The sequence below is a fragment of the Felis catus genome, chromosome B1 (assembly GCF_018350175.1).
Source record: "Felis catus isolate Fca126 chromosome B1, F.catus_Fca126_mat1.0, whole genome shotgun sequence".
In the NCBI taxonomy this organism is placed as follows: domain Eukaryota; kingdom Metazoa; phylum Chordata; class Mammalia; order Carnivora; family Felidae; genus Felis; species Felis catus.
Genome location: NC_058371.1, coordinates 22501264 through 22519104, shown reverse-complemented (window position 1 = coordinate 22519104; position 17841 = coordinate 22501264). Strand labels below are relative to the sequence as shown.

General features: G+C 37.3%; 1 long non-coding RNA gene across 2 annotated transcripts in view; it reads right to left on the bottom strand.

Moving 5' to 3' along the window:
• Positions 1–17841, bottom strand: part of LOC123384785 — a 162511-nt gene that overhangs the window by 121214 nt on the left and 23456 nt on the right. For both annotated transcript variants that reach the window (XR_006596346.1, XR_006596347.1), the window contains exon 2: positions 9473–9572. This is a non-coding gene — a long non-coding RNA (uncharacterized LOC123384785). The remainder of the gene's footprint in view (positions 1–9472; positions 9573–17841) is intronic.

Below are 17841 nucleotides of genomic sequence, written 5' to 3'. Positions count from 1 at the left end.
TAACCATCCCATTTTAATTTGCATATGCTTTACCCTGTTCAAGCACTAAGTCCAAGGTCCTTAAACTTCAGAATACCTAAGAAATACAGAAGGAATATTAAAAATGCAAATTTTAGGAAACATCTCCAGATTTTCTGATTTTCTGGTCTCATTGGTGGGGAGAGACCAAGTGTGTTAGGAAATATGTCTTTGAGGAGGTGATATTTGAGATGGACCCTGATGAAGAATTCTATGTACTGACTACATGAAGGAAGTGGAAGAAAAAACATGTTGGTAAAGAAAAAGCATGTTCCGGGACCCTATGGTGGGATAAACGGACAAAAGCTCATTTTGACCAGAAAAGCAGTGAGCAGGGGGAAGAGAATAGCATCAGAGAAGACCAATGAATGAATTAGGTTGCTGTCAGGCATTGTCTTTCAAACAAAATTAATAGCACAGTCTTTACTAATGGAATGTATTATTTAAAATATTTCCCACATAGAAAACTCCAGGCCCAATAGCTTTACTGGTGAATTCTTCCAGACATATGAGAAAATATTAATAGCCATATTGTACAAATTCTTCCAGATAACAGGAAAAATATTAACAAGTGCTAATTATTTTATATGAGACCAGTGTAACCTTAATTCAAGAATTTAGTAGACTGATATCCAAAATATATAAAGAACTCATACAAGTCAACAGCCAAAAAAAAAAGTTCAATTAAACAGTGGGCAGAAGATCTGAATAGACATTTTTTGAAAGTAGACAAACATATGGCAACAGGCATATATGAAAAGATGAAAAATGCTTAATATCACTAATCATCAGGGAAATAGAAATAAAAACCATAATGAGAGATCATCTCACACCTGTGAGGCATATCTGTATCTATGTATTATATATTTCTGTATATAATGGAATATTAGTCATAAAATGAATGAAATCTTGCCATTTTCAACAACCTGGATAGAGGTGGAGACTCTTATGCTCAGTGAAACATCAGACAGAGAAAGAAAAATACCATATGATTTAACTTAATGTGGATTCCAAAAAAACAAAGCAGGGGTGCTTAGGTGGCTCAGTCAATTAAGTGCCTACTTTGGCTCAGGTCATGATCTCACAACTTGTGAGTTCGAGCCCTGCATGGGACTCTGCTGACAGCTCAGAACCTGGAATGTGCTTCAGATTCTGTGTCTCCTTCTCTCTCTGCGCCTACCTCACTCAAACTCTGTCTCTATTTCTCTCAAAAATAAATAAACATTAAAAAAATTAAAGAACAAAACAAATCATGACCAACGGACACACGAGAAGATGCTCAACATCACTGATCATAGAAATACAAACCCAAACTATAATGAGATATCATCTCTCACCTGTCACAATGGCGAAAATCACTAACACAAGAAACAACAAGTGTTTCGGAGGATGCAGAGAAAGGGGGATACTCTTATACTGTTGGTGAGAAAGTAAACTGGTGCAGCCACTCTGGAGAACAGTATAGAGGTTCCTCAAAATGTTAAAAATAAAACTACTCTATGATCCAGTAACTGTACCTCTGGGTATTTGCCCCCAAAATACAAAAACACTAATTCAAAGGGATAAAAAAAAGATGTGGTGTGTGTGTGTGTGTGTGTATGTGTGTGTGTGTGTGTGTATACACACATGCATGATGGAGATTATTCTGCCACAAAAAAAGAATTAAATCTTGTCATCTGCAATAACATGAATGGAGCTAGAGAGTATAATGCTAAGTGATATAATTCAGTCAGAGAAAGACAAATACACTAGGATTTCACTCATTGTAGAATTTAAGAAACAAAACAAATGAGCAAAGTAAAAAAAAAAAAAAAGAGAGAGAAACCAAGAAACAGACTCTTAAGTATAGGGAACAAACTGATGGTTACCAGAAGTGAGGTGGGGGTGATTAGTATAAAAGACGATGGGGATCAAGAGTACACTTATGATGAGAACTGAGTGATATACAGAATTGTTGAATCACTATGTTATGCACCTAAAACTAACATAACACTGTATTTTAACAATACCGGAATTAAAGTAAAAAACTTAATAGAAAAATAAAGGACAAAAATATCAAAAAAAAAAAAAGAATAAACAGAACAAAAAACAGACTCAAATACAGAGAACAGACTAATGGTTGCCAGAAAAGGTGGGGCTGGAAGGTTGGCTAAATGAGTGAAGGGAATCAAGAGGTACAAACTTCTAGCTACAAAATAAATAAGTCATGGGAATGTGATAGACAGCATGGGGAATACAGACAATAATATCATATTAACTTTGTATGGTGACAGAATTATTAGCCTTTATGGTGATCATTTTATAACTTTATAAATGTAAAAATTACTATGTTTATACCTGAAACTAATGTAATATTGCGTGTCAGTTATACTTCAATTTAAAACAAATTAGCAAAGATATCTTATATTAATTCCTTAACAAATAGCTAACTGAATCTAACAATATTTAAAGGATAATACATCAGGACCAAGAGAGGTTTACTTCAAGTATGCAAGGGCCATGAAAGATGAGAAAATTAATGTAATTAATCAAATTAACACAGTAAGGAAAAATTGAATATCTTGATCAATATAGAAAATACATTGAACAAAATTTACCACCAATTCATGATATAACTTTTAATAAAACTGAAATAGAAAAATATCTTTAATAAAACTATAAAGGTCTTCAGTGGCCAACATAATCAATGGTACAACAGTAAAAATTTCCCACTGAGATCAGAAATGAGACAAGAATGCCCAGTATCATCACTTCTATTTGCCATTTTTTTGGAGATCTTAGGGTGAAATGGCAAGAAAATGAAATCATCGGCATTAGAAGAAATTCATCTATAACACAGATGGTGTGATACGGTACTTGAAAAGTCCAAAAGAATGTACAGACACAATATTAGAATAAATGAATTTAGCACGGTTATAGGGTGTAAGTCAATACATAAAAAAGCAATTGTATTTCTATATGCTGGTCACAAAGAGAAAGGAAATTATAAAATGAAACTGTTAATGATAACATTTTAAAAAATCAAGTATTTGGGAATAAATCCAGGAGAGAATGTGCAAGATATTTTTACTTCACGTTGCAAAACACTATTGAGAAAAATTAAAGTAGCATAAATAAATGGTTATACCATGTTTCCATAGTGGGATATTCAATATTACTTCTCCAAAGAGTACTCAATAGATTCAATGCACTCCCAACAAAAATTCCAACTTTTTTTTTCCCCTAAAGAAATTGATAGATTGAATTCTAAAATTTATATAGAAATGCAAAGGACCAAAAATAGCCCTTCAATCTTGAAGAAACATTAACAACTGGAATACTTACAGTACCAAGTAACAAGAATCAAACCTATTATAAAGCATGATGATTAAGACAATGGAGTATTACATCAAAGACAGATAACCCAACTAATGAAAACAAACAGACCCAGACATATATGGTGATCTAATTTATGACAAAGGTAACATTTCAGTGCAGTGGGGAGGTCTGTCTTTTCAATAAATGCTTCTAAATAATCCCATATCCATATTCAGAATTTATCTTGACCCTTACCTCACACCAAACATGAAAGTCAATTCTAGATAATTTGTATATCCAAACACAATAGGTAAAACAACAAAATATCCAGAGGAAACAAATCGTGATTTTGGAGTAGGACAGTATTTCTTTTAAAGGACACATACCATAAAAAGAAAAAAAATGATACATTGGACTATATTAAAATAAAATCGGGGTACCTGGGTGGCTCAGTCAGTTAAGCATCTGACTTTGGCTCAGGTCACGATCTCACGGTCCGTGAGTTTGAGCCCCACATCAGGCTCTGTGCTGACAGCTCAGAGCCTAGAGCCTGGAGCCTGGTTTGGATTCTGTGTATCCCTCTCTCTGCCTCTTCCCTGCTCATGCTGTGTCTCTCTCAGTCTCAAAAATAAAATAAACATAGAAAGAAAGAAAGAAAGAAAGAAAGAAAGAAAGAAAGAAAGAAAGAAAGAGAGAGAGAAAGAAAGGGAGAAAGAAAGAAAGGGAGAAAGAAAGAAAGAAAGAAAGAAAGAAAGAAAGAAAGAAAGAAAGAAAGAAAGAAAGAAAAGAAATTCTTTCTAAAAAGTTGCCATTAAGAGATTAAAAAGGCAAAGGACAGAGTAAGTGCAGACATTATCAATAAATATGTCTGACAAAGAAAGAATTAAAATTCATAGAATATAAAGAAATCTTCTAAATCAATAGATAAAGCCAGTTAAACCAATAGAAAATGGAAAGCTCACAAAAGAAGATACTCAAATGTCCAATAAATATATGAAAATGTGCTCAACTTCATTTGTTTTCTTATTTAAACAATAAGATTCAACTCCTCATCTTTAAGAATGGTTTAAAAAAATAACATAGAATGCCTGGGTGGCTCAGTTGGTTAAGGGTCTGACTTAGGCTCAGGTCATGATCTCATAGTTCATGGATTCAGGCCCTGTATCAGGCTCTGTGCTGATGACTCAGAGCCTGCAGCGTGCTTTGGATTCTGTGCATCCCTTTCTCCCTGGCTCTCCTCTGTTCATGCTCGGTCTATCTCTCAAAAATAAATAAAAATGTTTAAAAAAATGAAAATAAAAATAAACATTAAAAAATTTAAACAAATAATATAAAGTGCTGAAAAATGCTTGAAGCAACACACTCATTTATATGCTGTTGTCAGTGTAAATTAGTACAAACCTTTGGTAAGCTATTTGGAAGTGTATAGTAAAATTAAATAAATGCATTATATGTAGTTCACTTGTAGGTACCTATGTAATAGCAAGGTATACATGTGTTCATAAAAAGTTATCAACACAAAGGTTGAATTCAGCACTACTGTGTGATATCTTTCAATTAGAAACTAACCACATTGCTCAAAACATAAATGGGCATTGACGGGTAGATGAGTATGTATTAGTACATGCACACAATGAAATACTCTACAAGAACGACACACAACATGGATTAACTTTACAATCATAATTTCCAGTGAAATAAACTTTCAACCAAGAATATATTCCCACAAACTGTAAATTACTCTTAAATACAGAGAACAAACTGAGGGTTGCTGGGGGTGAGGGGCAGGTGGAGGGATGGGTTAAGCGCATGATGGGCATGAAGGAGGGCACTTGTTGGGATGAGCACTGGGTGTTATATGGAAGTGATGAATCACTAAATTCTATTCCTAAAATCATTATTACACCACATGTTAACTAACTTAGATTTAAATTTTTTAAAAAAGACAAATAATGAAGAATATATTTCCTATGAATCCATTCACATAAAGCACAAAAACAGACAAAAATACGATAGTGGATATCACAGAAGTGTCTATTCTTGAGGGCAGACTAGTGACTGGAAGAGAGAACAAGACAAGCGTGTGCGTGCCAGCGATATTCTGGTTCTTGACTGGGGAACGGTTACATGGGAGTTTTCAGTGTGTGAAATTTTACGAAGTGGCACATTTATGATGTGTGGACTTTTGTACATGTACATTATACTTTAATAAAGTTTTAGAAAAGCATCAAACTCACTCTAGCTGTTCAGGAAGAGTGTATTTTTGAAGAACGAGAGCACAATCAGAAAGACAAGTTAGGAGACTATAGTCCTAGCAAAAGATGATTGAAGAAAAGATGATTTTCTAACCCAGTTAGAAAAAATTATAGAATATTTTCTAATGGTCATGGCAGGGAGCATGAAGTTGTGTTAGCTAAAGAAATACCGTAAGCAGTTTTGAGGGCTAGAAATTCTGCATTTATGATGATATCCATGCATCTCGTATAGTTTTCTCTAGCAATATTTAGCTACCCAGGTACCAGCAACAAAAATGTGTACAGTTGGTCTTGCACAATTTATACTGGCGGTGAAAAGACCAGTGTGAATAAAAGTCTAAATATCAGGGGACTTCAGAGTATTGGCAAGAAAGGACTCATATTTGTCAATAAAGATTTGATTTTCAGGTAATGATAGATGTTACAGTTCCATCAGAAACTCTGTTGGCTGTTCACCTCCAACTTGGAAGCTTGCCACCAGATACATGAGTGATCAGTTGGTTGAAAAAAAAAAAGTTATTCGCAATGGTCCCCAACGTTGCAATTATTCTACATTCTGCTTTTTCTCTAACATCCCATTTTTAATCCATTATCTTAGATTGGTATCTTGAAATTCCCCTTAGTAGTTGTTCTTAAAGCAAAAATATGATTGCAAAATAGCTGTGTCTTAAAACCTAGGATTTTAACACTAGACAATATTACCTCTTTTCTAAAAGCTGAGTTTATGACTTGCATTTTCTGGGCTCAATATGTAGTAAGGTTATGTTTTAGATCATAAAGAAAACAGAGTATAGCTCTCAAGCACTACAGTGAAAGAGCTTTGTGCTAGATTTCTACTTTGGGCTTTTAAAACTAATGAAATAGAAATAATTCTATGGAAACACTTCATTCAGAAACCACATGATAGAGACAGAAACTTTCTCATATGCAAAATAATCTAGATAGCATGAATTTCTATATCCCTGTCCTTGTATGAAAGCTATCCTTCTGAGTTTCAGGTATGTTGAAAATGTCCATTAAATCAAATAATCTTCGTTGTGCACTTACTCTGCTCAAAGGACTTGGGCAGATATTTAGAAAAAGCCAATAATCAATTGTATAAGGCTTCAATTTTCAAGTAGCCTGTGTGTGTAAATTATTTATGACATAGAGATGTGATAAAAGCTTAGAGGTTTTCAAACATATGTTCTACCATGATTCTAGGATAAACACTATGAGGTTAATTGTAAACAGTGCAGTGTGCATTTATTAGGTGGGGCAGGAGGAGATGAAAGGTCCACTACAGGATGAAATGGCCAGTAACTGCCAATTCCCATCCCCACACATGACCATGCACTTATCAAAGAAGCAAGAGAACATTTCATTTATCCCAGACCCTAATATTTACACTGCAAGAAACTACTCATCTGCCAGATGGTGATCAGTTCCTAATTCAAGTTCAGGAAGTAACAGTCTGGGTAGAAAGGAATGGGTGCCAGACAGAACCCCTCGGCAGCTCCTCACACTGTGCCCTTGGTGGGTTATTTATTGTTCCAGAAATATCTGGAGGCAGAAGAGCATTGGCAACTGTTTGGTGCTGCCTGGAGTCACTGGGGTAGCATCAAGGGCATGCTGGCTAACGAGTGGATTATAAGAGTTTTATATTGTGTTAATGGGCTGAACACCATGGATTCTTCCTCATCTACCGCATCTAGATAAATAAACCCAGGACAGTTCTTTGAAATGAGCCGTGCCTAGAACAGAGGTATGAACAGATTCCTTGAAAGCCACGATTGGCTGGTGGGAGGCAAAGTGTGATGGAGAGTTGATAGAACTATATTGAATATCTGCAACTCTCTGCCCTACAGCAAATGCCACTCCCATCTCTAACTAGGCAGAAAGGGCGGACGCCAAGAGCTGGGTTTTTACCTCATGTCATTTTCTCATGCCCCCTTCCAACAACACATCGTGAGCTTCTTCCCAGGGAACATTATTTCAAGGGACTAAATACCTACATACCTTGGAAACAGAAGCACCATAAAAGACAGCACCCCCCCCCCCAAACCAAACAATGATTTCACTTACTTTTTAAAAAAATATTTAATTATTTAAATAAGTAACGTAAATTTTTTAACTTAAATTTATAATTTAAGTTAAATAAATAATTTACGTTACTTATTTAAGGACGTCTGGACACAGGGATGACACCCAGAACCCTGTTCCAGCACCATGGCTGATGTTTGTCCTGATTCCTCGAAGCCCATATAAATGTAAGTGGACATTTATATGAAAAGCAAACATATACAAAAATAAGGTGCGGTAGCTTTTCTAACAGTCTTAAGGGAGACTGGAGGTGGGGAAAGGTCAAAGAACATAGAAGGAAATTATATACAGACAGAAGTGATATTCCATCGAGAAAAAAACTGATCATCAGCCTTTGTGCCACGAAAATATAGCCTTAAAATATAAAAAGCAACACCGGAGAGAATTCCAGAGGGAAACAAAGCAAAATGTATTTTGAGATTTTTAACTTATTTTTTTTCAGAAACTGGTAACTCTTTTTAGTTGTTTACATTTCCAGCGTTTCTATTCAAATACCGACAAATAGAAAGCTACACACACAAATTCTTACTTCCCTCACAGTCTTATGTGAAAGTCACATAGTCTACAGTTTCTTCCCCGTGAATTTTCACTCAGCAATACACACCTGTCAGTAGACAACTATCAGTACATAGATCTTTTTCACAACTTTTTTCAAGATTTTGATCCATTAGGGGACAGGGGAAGATGGCCGCAGAAAGATGTAAATTTAGGTATTTTGTGTGTATGTTTTAAAAATATTTTGACTTTGTAGATACCTATTCAAAAGTAAATATTTTTTTTTCCAATTCAAATAAAGTCTGAGGCTGTTCAAGTCAGCCACCTGACATGTAATGGGGGACAGATTCTGGATTTGATGTTCTCTACCGCAAGAGGGTTAGCTCACGAAGGCTCTGAGACCCAGGGTCTGGGAGGACCTACTTGGGAGCATCAATGCAGCAGGGGGACGTTGGTTCAACACTGTAGATGTGCAAAGAGGTCTGAGACTTACATCAGCTTTGAGGGTGAGGCCAATGGGTAGGCCGGCTCCAGGGCAGGACCCAAAAGTTACCTGTCAAGGATTTGCTTTCAGTTGAGAGCCCACTTAAGGTTAGGGCTTCAAAGATCAGACCAGAGGGAAATGAGTCGCATGCATCAAAATTCTGAGAAACTGGTACATCAGGCAATTTCTAATAGACATTTATAGGAATTCAGGGCAGGTGAGGATGTTCCAAACCTGGCTTTGCCAGAGCTTTAATTTGGTACCATTAAGGACCAAACCACCTCAGTTTGTCTGGGGGGCTGAAGATAAATGAAAAGATCATGAAAAGATGAGTTTATCTATAAATCGTGTAACCAGATCTTAAGGAAAAAGGTAAATTTTTTTAAATGTTTATTTATTTTTGAGGGGGGGGAGGGGCAGAGAGAGAGGGAGACACAGAATCCGAAGCAGGTTCCAGGTTCTGAGCTGTCAGCACAGAGCCCAACGCAGGGCTTGAACCCACCAACCGTGAGATCATGACCTGAGCCAAAGTCGGATGTTCAGCCAAGTGGGAGCCACCCTGGCACCCCCCATTTTTTTTCATTCTACAAGTAATGGGTAAGTTAAAAAGTGCTTTCACATTCATCATCTCATGTGAAACTCAAGATAACCTCCAGAACTCCCATTTCTGTTACCACCTCTTAGATACGAAAACTGATACTCAATGAAATGAAATGGCATGTTCAAGTTCACGTGGATAGAGATCATGCAAAGAGCAAACACAATTCTCATTCCTGCTCATTGCCTCAGTCATTAATGTATCCATTTATGACTAATTTTGCGTACTAAGTCAGCCACTCACCAACAAAGAAGCAGTGTTTCCCCTTGAGCGGCTCCCCATGTTCTATCTGCTAATGCTGTATCCAAATGGAATTTTCTTCTCCATGTCTTTCACTGTGCAACTGTCAAGAAGAAATGCGCAATGAGAACATGAAATTCAACTTCAGAGGGTTTCAAGACCTCAACGGGAGGGCAGCAAGCCCATTTACTTAGGGTCTAATTACCTACTTTATGGTTTGATAAGATTCCCTTACCTACACCACTAATGTGTTCTTTAAGACCATTGCACTGCATACTTGGAGCAGCATCACGAAGACGATAGGGAAATAAAAATGGTAAATTCCAGCCCATCCTTTTTTTTTTTTTTTTTTTTTGCTAGCTGGCCATGGATGACAATGGTGAAGCAGCAGTTGGAACTACTGACAATACGAGGTGTTTGGATTATTTGAGGATGTAAATTATTCAGCCTAACCCTCTAGTCCCTCCCTTCACTGGCACAAATACTGAAGTGGGAGCTTTTTCACATGCATATGACAATCTGCCTGGGAACTTGTCTTTTTCTATTCTTTTATGTTAAAATCATAAAGGCTTTCTCAAATACATGAACTGTTTCCATGTTGCAATTATTATTTGTTTGCTTTAAGTTAATGGGGCAGTGAGTGGTAGAGCAAGCACTTTAAATGGTCTTAATTTATAGATGTGCATATAGTAAGGGAAAGTACCTTTGCCTTTTTCTTTTTCTTCTCTTTTTCATACCATGTTATTTCTCTCATCACTCTAATCTTTCAGAAAATTCTAAAAAAATACCGAGCTTAGAAAAAGGTCACCAGTACTCTTGTGATGGTCATAGATACAAGTTGGCTGTTTTTCAAAAATGTTTATTTCAGGATCAGGTAAATTGATGTTTTATCTTCACCTCTAGGTGAGGACAGCTGTCTGATTTTCATTTTTGATTCCAATAAAAGTAGGTCAATGTTGACAAAGGCTTAACTAGTGTATCCCTTTGACTACAGGACAATTTGCAATGAAATTTCATAGAATCTGTCTCATATTTATTGGCTAAGCGTCGCCTACCCTGATCTTTTCTTTTTTTTATATAGGTATCTACGACTTTCTGGCTACCCTACTTCATAAATTAGCACATCTCCAATGTTTAGTTTTTACTAGTGATGCGTAGTTCACTCAGGTAGTTGGAAACGTATTTTCTAACTATGCAATTCTCCCATCCTGTCTTCTTTCCCCTGCCTCTCTTCCTTTCTTCTCTCCTCCTTCAGGTCCTCCCTTCTCTATCTCTTTTATCTTCCCCAAACTTCCATTAACCTTTCTTTGGGATTATTTTTTCCTCTAATTCGTTGATAAGTTTCTATGATTTGTCAGTCATTCTGCTTGGTCCTGGGGATAGAAGCACAGCTTCTGTCCTTGAGGAGATAAAACTAAGATAGTGGTGGTATGGTAAGGTAACAAGAGAAGAGGCACAAAGTGCCGCAGGAAATCCCAGAGAAAGAAAGGGGCATTTCCTTGGGGCAGGGGGCAGGGCAAAGGGTAGAATGGGAAGACTGGGCAAGTTTTCAATACTTAATTTTTTAGCAGTCTATCAGAGAAAGGAAGAAGACATTTTAAGCAGAGGAAAAATTAACAGGAGTACAGACTTAGGGAAATGCTCAAGGTACCGGTAGCTTCGTGCGTAGCCGGGACAACCTCATTCCAGATAGCAAGTGGCATCGTTCGGGCAGGGGAAACATTAGGTATAGAAACAGACTTTATAGGGCCACTCATTCCATGGTAGGCATTGTGGATTTTGTAGGCAACGTGCTCCCTTAAGGATTTTTGAGATAGTAAATAGGGTGATTTATTCTACTTAAAAAATCTTTTCTCGTATCAGTGGATTAGAAACTCTTGAAGGAAATGTGCAAATGAACCAAAACTCTCTGGTCTATGATCCTTTGCCAGATAATTTCTAAGCAAATAGCCTGAAACTGTGAGCCCAGGGGCACCTCCCACCTGGGGAGTGGTGACCAATTCACTGGACCTTTACTAGTCAGGCTGTAGTGTCACTGCTGTTCGAAGGATGCATGGCCTGTACGGTCACGCCCTTTACCAAGCAGTTTCTCAAAGCTCAAGTGCACTCCATTTAACATGCATTCTGAGTACACCCAATTTGTGTTATCAAAATGTAACATGGTGGGGGCAAAAAGCGGTCCACAAACTATCGGTATAAAGGTGTCCATCAGTGAGTGCGTTCTCCATTCACCCACCATGCCTAATGGCAGCACCCTGCTTTTAGAGAAAGATTTCAGTTATTTTGTTGTGATTGTGAACCATTTTCAAGTGGATGTTGCGGCAGCTCAGAATATTTGCCACTGAGTTTTAATCGATGCCATGAGAAAATTGCACAACGTTTCACATAAAATTGTGGTCATCTTCCTTGACAGCTTTAGCAGAAAAAGTGGAAAATTGCATAAAATTGAAAAAAAACAACAAAGAAACAAAGCTAAAATGGTTTACACTTATTGATAACCTTAATCTTCAACCTTGCTATTTTATCATTTATTTAATATAATCTATAGGTTTAGCTAGTAGCTTAAATTTTGCTTTGCATTTTCCTCCTTGTATTAAGACTGCTTGGCATGCCCGAAGTGAGCACTTACTCGTTCCTGATTATCTGGCATCTGGGCAATTAGATACTCTGTTCTACAGCTCTAAATGGTGATGATTACTTATGAAAGGCTGCCTTCCAGCTGCCTGGCTAGTTTGGCTGGTGGAGCATGAGACTCTTGATCTCAGAGTTCTAAGTTTGAGCCCCACTGTGGGAGTAGACATTACTTAAAATCTATAAAAAATAATAAATAAAAAATAAAAATTCGGGGCACCTGCGTGGCTCAGATTGGTAAAGCATCTGCCTCCTGATTTCGGCTCACATGATGATCTCACGGTGCCTGACACTAAGCCCCTCACCTTTGTGCGCTGTGCTGATAGTACAGAGCCTATTTGGGATTCTCTTTCTTTCCCTCTCTCTGCTCCTCGGGTGAGTTTTGCTCTCTCTCCAAAATAAATAAATAAACATGAAAAACATAAATACTGCCATGTCATGCACATATTTTGTGATTATTCTATCTCTAATTGCAAACATTTCCAACATTTTATCACACACATTCCAAGATTCCTTTTTAAGTCACCACAGATGTGTGATTTCTAATAACTGTTAAGAGCTACTGGCTTCAAAACTTAGACACAAAAAATATTTTTAAACTTACAGAAAAGTTTTCACTATTATTTATTAGAGGGTTCTAGAAAACAATGCAAAAGTGTCAGAGCTTTGATCTTTGTAATAAAACTGTTCTGTCTGTAATTAGAATGGTGCTGGTTTAATCCACTTATTTGCCTCAAATATGACCTTGAATTACCTCTTATCTTCTTGTGCCATTACTTGTGTTGTAGGTTTTCTCGCGAGTAAACGGAAAATGACCAAAAAGCATGGTTCCCCAAACCTCAAACCTCATGTATTACTCAGCATTTTCTATATTAAAAAACTTCTTTCATGATTAAATGTTTTGATAAGAAATTTGCTTCTACTATTTTAGCACGTTTAATACATGACTCAGGAAAGCAGATTTGCTTATAAACTTGCCAGTTTATCTATTTCCTTTCTTTCTCTTGTAGTTAATGTTCTCCTTTGCTCTAAGACTTTCCGCCTTTGTGGAAAGACCGCTTCCCCAATAAATGGGAAAGTAGAGTGAGAGATAAATTATATTTTCCAGTACATAAATGGTAATCATCTGCTCCAGTGAGGTACCAATAACATAGACCTTAATTAATCTCTACAATACGATATAGGAAAATAGGCAGAAACAGGCAAACGAGAGAAGACTTGAATATTACTGTAAATGGAGAAGGGCCTAGAAAGAGAGAAATCATGAACTCTGACAAGAAATTTGAGAAAATTCCAGATTGATTTTTAAAGGAAAGAAGTTTAGAAACAAAAGAAATTTAAAAGTGAACTTTGATTCTATAGAGAGTAGAGACAAAGGGTTCTCTCTAATGGAACCGGTCATAGGAAGAAAAAAATTACCTCCGTAACCCTAAAACTAAAAAAATCTAGACGTTATAAATTATAAATAAGGCCTTCTATATCAGGGACACTAGAGAAATGAGAAAACCATACTGGTAAAATAGAAATAAATATATTAAAAAGGAGCTCATGACTCGTAAAATATCTGAAAAAGAAATTCTAAATCATGGCACTATTTTGAAATTATGAGTTAAAGAAATATTTTCCAACTAATAGAATGAGGCAAGTGATTCAAGAGTGTTCAAACCAGTCAGGCAAATTTCCATTTTTTCAGTGGCCACTTTAAATTTTTTTAACATTTATTTATTTTTGAGACAGAGAGAGACAGAGCATGAACGGGGCAGAGTCAGAGAGAGGAAGACACAGAATCTGAAACAGTCTCCAGGCTCTGAGCTGTCAGCACAGAGCCTGACGCGGGCCTCAAACTCACAGACCGCGAGATCATGACCTGAGCTGAAGTTGGACGCTTAACCAACTGAGTCACCCAGGTGCCCCTTCAGTGGCTGCTTTAAAGAAAACGACAGGATTCTCAAACTTCATAAAATTTGCAGAATGGGAGCTGTTACTCTCAATCTTATTCCCAATGAAAACTTCCAAGATTTAAGAAACTGTCATCAAATATACCCGATTCTTACCCACAATCACATCCTCATATAACTTGATATTGTGTTAAAAGTTGAATTCCAGAACTAATTCACACTCCTGTTTCCTATGGACCCCACCATTATTGTTTGCATCTGGAGCAGCAGTCAACATTATTATTAAATGATTTAAGTATCAGTAGAGTGTGGAGGTGATAGATGCCTTAAGGAGATTTTATTCAACCTGTGAACTTTGAAATCTTTTCCAAGTAATGGGGCGATATTGTTTATATTGTCCTTAGAGGGTCTCATATAGAACCTGTTTAGCCCTAGGCAGTCAGGCGTGGGGGTGGGAGGCTCAGCTGATATTAATCCTCCCTTAGCAGAGACACAAACATGAGTGAGACCTGGATACAGGGGTAGCTCACAAGGGACTCTTCGACCCAAAGAGATCTCTGGTTGTCATAGCAGGATGTTAGATTTTAGTGGGATGCCTATGCCATGCCTAACATTTTTTCTTCCGTCCAACTCCTACAGAGTACTCATCGACCAAATCCAAATCCAATCTTCCCCCTCACCCCTTTCCTACCTTATGCCAACTTAGATCCTCTTTTATCAAACTTTTTTCATACTATGCTGTTTTTTCATACTATCGTGAATCCAGGCTATTATTTCCTTCGATAGTCAATTTGTTCAAATTCAGAACAAACGTTTTCCTATTCAGCATCTGTGAAGGATGTATCTATCCATTTTTTTTCCATTAAAAAATCTATGTCCATAATTCTTTTTCTACTTTTGTCCAAATCTTGCAATATAAGGCTAACTTTCTTGATAACTAGAGCTCTTAGGAGCTTTTTTATATAATGTATGGGTGGGGAATGAAACAACCAGGTGATATGTGGAAGATGATTTGAGTCTTAGAGGATAACTCACTCTGTTCTACATTTTATGGAAAATAGGCAGAAAAAAATGATCTTCCTTATTCTGATCTCTGGAAAGGTTTTTCCAGATTTGTTTTATGCCCTTCCCTCATAATCTGGAATGATTCTTTTTTTAAAATCCATTTCTCATAACATAACTTAGAGTTCTCCTTGTCAAAGGTCAAAATTTGGACGTTATGAATTCTAGCGTAAAAGAAAAGAGAAAAATATCAACGAATGCCTAAGTGTCTTGGAAACAATGATTGCAAACACGAAGACGTTGAAAGTAATCTCAGCAGGAGCACAAGGGGAACTAAACAAATTAATTGATGAAAGCTTAGTACAAAAGATATAATTTTGAAATTATATGTATGTTTAAGAGTATTTCAACATGTGGGAAGAGTATTTTAATGGTACTTCTTTTTATAATTGGATACATTTACATCCAGTTCTGCACTGGAATGAAATGAGAAGCCCTGTAATTTTATAGCATCTAAAGTTCACAAAAAATTCAAAAGTACCATAAATAGAAACCTATTATTTTTGTCTCACAAAGATGTTTATAGAAGAAAGGTACTCTGAAGTGAGGCAAAACAAAAAAAGAAGAAAAAAAAGAAAAATCGCTGCCTGTGAAAATATTTTAGCTGAAATACTCCTACATTTTAATACCAAAAAAAAAAAAAAACAACAACAACAAAAAGACCAAACCTGAGTTGAAAACATTTTCCATTTAGCAAAATTTGCCCCTGCAGAGAGAACAATTTCTTAATTAGAAAGAGGATTTATCAGAAGTATGACTGAGCCTGGGTGGCTCAGTGGGTTAAGCGTCTGACTTCGGCTCAGGTCATGATCTCACGGTTTGTGGGTTCGAGCCCTGCATCAGACCCAGTGCTGAGCGCTCAGAGCCTGGAGCCTGTTTTGGATTCTGTCTCCCTCTCTCTCTGCCCCTGCCCGGCTCACATGCTGTCCCTCTCTCTCTCTCTCTGTCTCTCTCAAAAATAAACAAACATTAAAAAAATAATAATAATAAAAAAAGAAATACGATTTATAGAGAAGAGTCCATTGAAACTGGGAACAATCTCAGTTTTTAACCATCAGCTGCCTCTTGAAAGAAAACTGATGACAATATTATGTGAAATAATGATTGCCATCTGCTGAGGAACCTGCTCTCCTGAGTATGGGTTCGGGGTGGCAGCTATGTGGAGTCACCAGGTTGGGCGACTCCTCTGTGTTTTTCGGTACCTCCCGTGAAACACAGGTGGTGAATCTCTTGCTAAAAGCTAGGGACCCCCCACCTGTGTCCCCGGGAGGAGAGATGCCCGAGTCTCTTTTTTAGTGCCCCCATTTCCACTCTATTAAGCAGAGTCCGCTTAGTAAAAGCCTCAAGTAATCGATCCTGCCAAAGTCACTTCACACAGCCGTCTTCTCAGTATTCTGAGCCCCACACGGTGACAAATGGTTCTACCACAGTATTAAATAGAACTTTTTCTCCCGTCACTGTATCAGCCCTTCTTATCTGTAACCACTTGGTCTCATTCCTTTCTTTGCCATCAACTCAGACTTTCTACAGAGATGAACTTACACTGTATAAGTACAGGAGTGTATTGTATTTAACTTTTTACTTTGTAATTTACTTTGTAATTTCAAAAATAGATACTTAAAAGGTTACAGAACTTCTTAACTGGACATTGGAAGTACTGGAAGTATTGGAAGGCACTGGAAGTATTGGAAGGCATTGGAAGTACTGTGTAGAAAAGGGAGTAAAGCAGGGGGGTGGGGGTAAAGTTCCCGAGAGCATGAGGGTATTGGGACTGGAAAGGGAAGGGGGGGGGGGGGGAAAGGCTTGTTGATTGCTCTTGATTGACAAAAGAGGAGTTTCTACATGGATTGCAGCTGGGTCTAAGAATTTTTCTGACTCACAGGCAGATGAAAGACGTTGTGAGGTCTCAGGAAATATCGATGTGGAAGTGGTATGCAAGGCTGATTTAGCTCGGGAGACCTGATTAAAATTCTATCCATTCATTTGAAGGAGATGTGATGAAAGCAATGATTGCCAGAAGCCTGGCCTATCAGTCCCATTTGTCAGACCATCCTTGCCTCCAAATCTCTTGGAGGAATATTCCTATCCATCTTCAGTATTCTGAGCCCCACACGGTGAAAAATGGTTCTACCAGAGTATGAAATAGAACTTTTTCTCCTTCACTGTATCAACCCTTAACTTGTCTGTAACCACTTGGTCTCATTCCTTTGTTTACCATCAACTGAGACTTTCTACAGAGATGAACTTACACTGTATATGTACAGGGGTATATGTATTTAACTTTTTTCTTTATAATTTCAACCTGCAAAAATAGATACTTGAAAGGTTACAGAACTTCTTAATGGGACGTGGAGGCATTGGAAGTACTGTATAGAAAAGGGAGTGAAGCAGGGATGTGAGAGTACAGTTCCAGAGAACACGAGGGTATTCTGTGTTTTGGACAAAGGGAACAGGAAAGAGGTCCTTGGAAGGGATAAGTGGAAAGAACAGAATGTACGCATGCCACAATAAGATGGGAATGGCATTTGAACCCCAAGTTAGGATAGCTGGATAGTGACAGGGAAGAAATGTCATTCTATTCAGAGAGTAAGATGGGCTGAGAGTGGGGACATCTGTGGGCATCAAAATAATGTCCATAGCAGTAGGAGAGTGAACAATGAGAGGGGCATATATGGAAATTCTTCGGTATTTTGGTCCCAGATAACTTAAAGTTGGCTTTAACTGAGTAGTCATATCACTAATGGGGGGATAACAATAAAAAATGAATAGATACAGACAAGC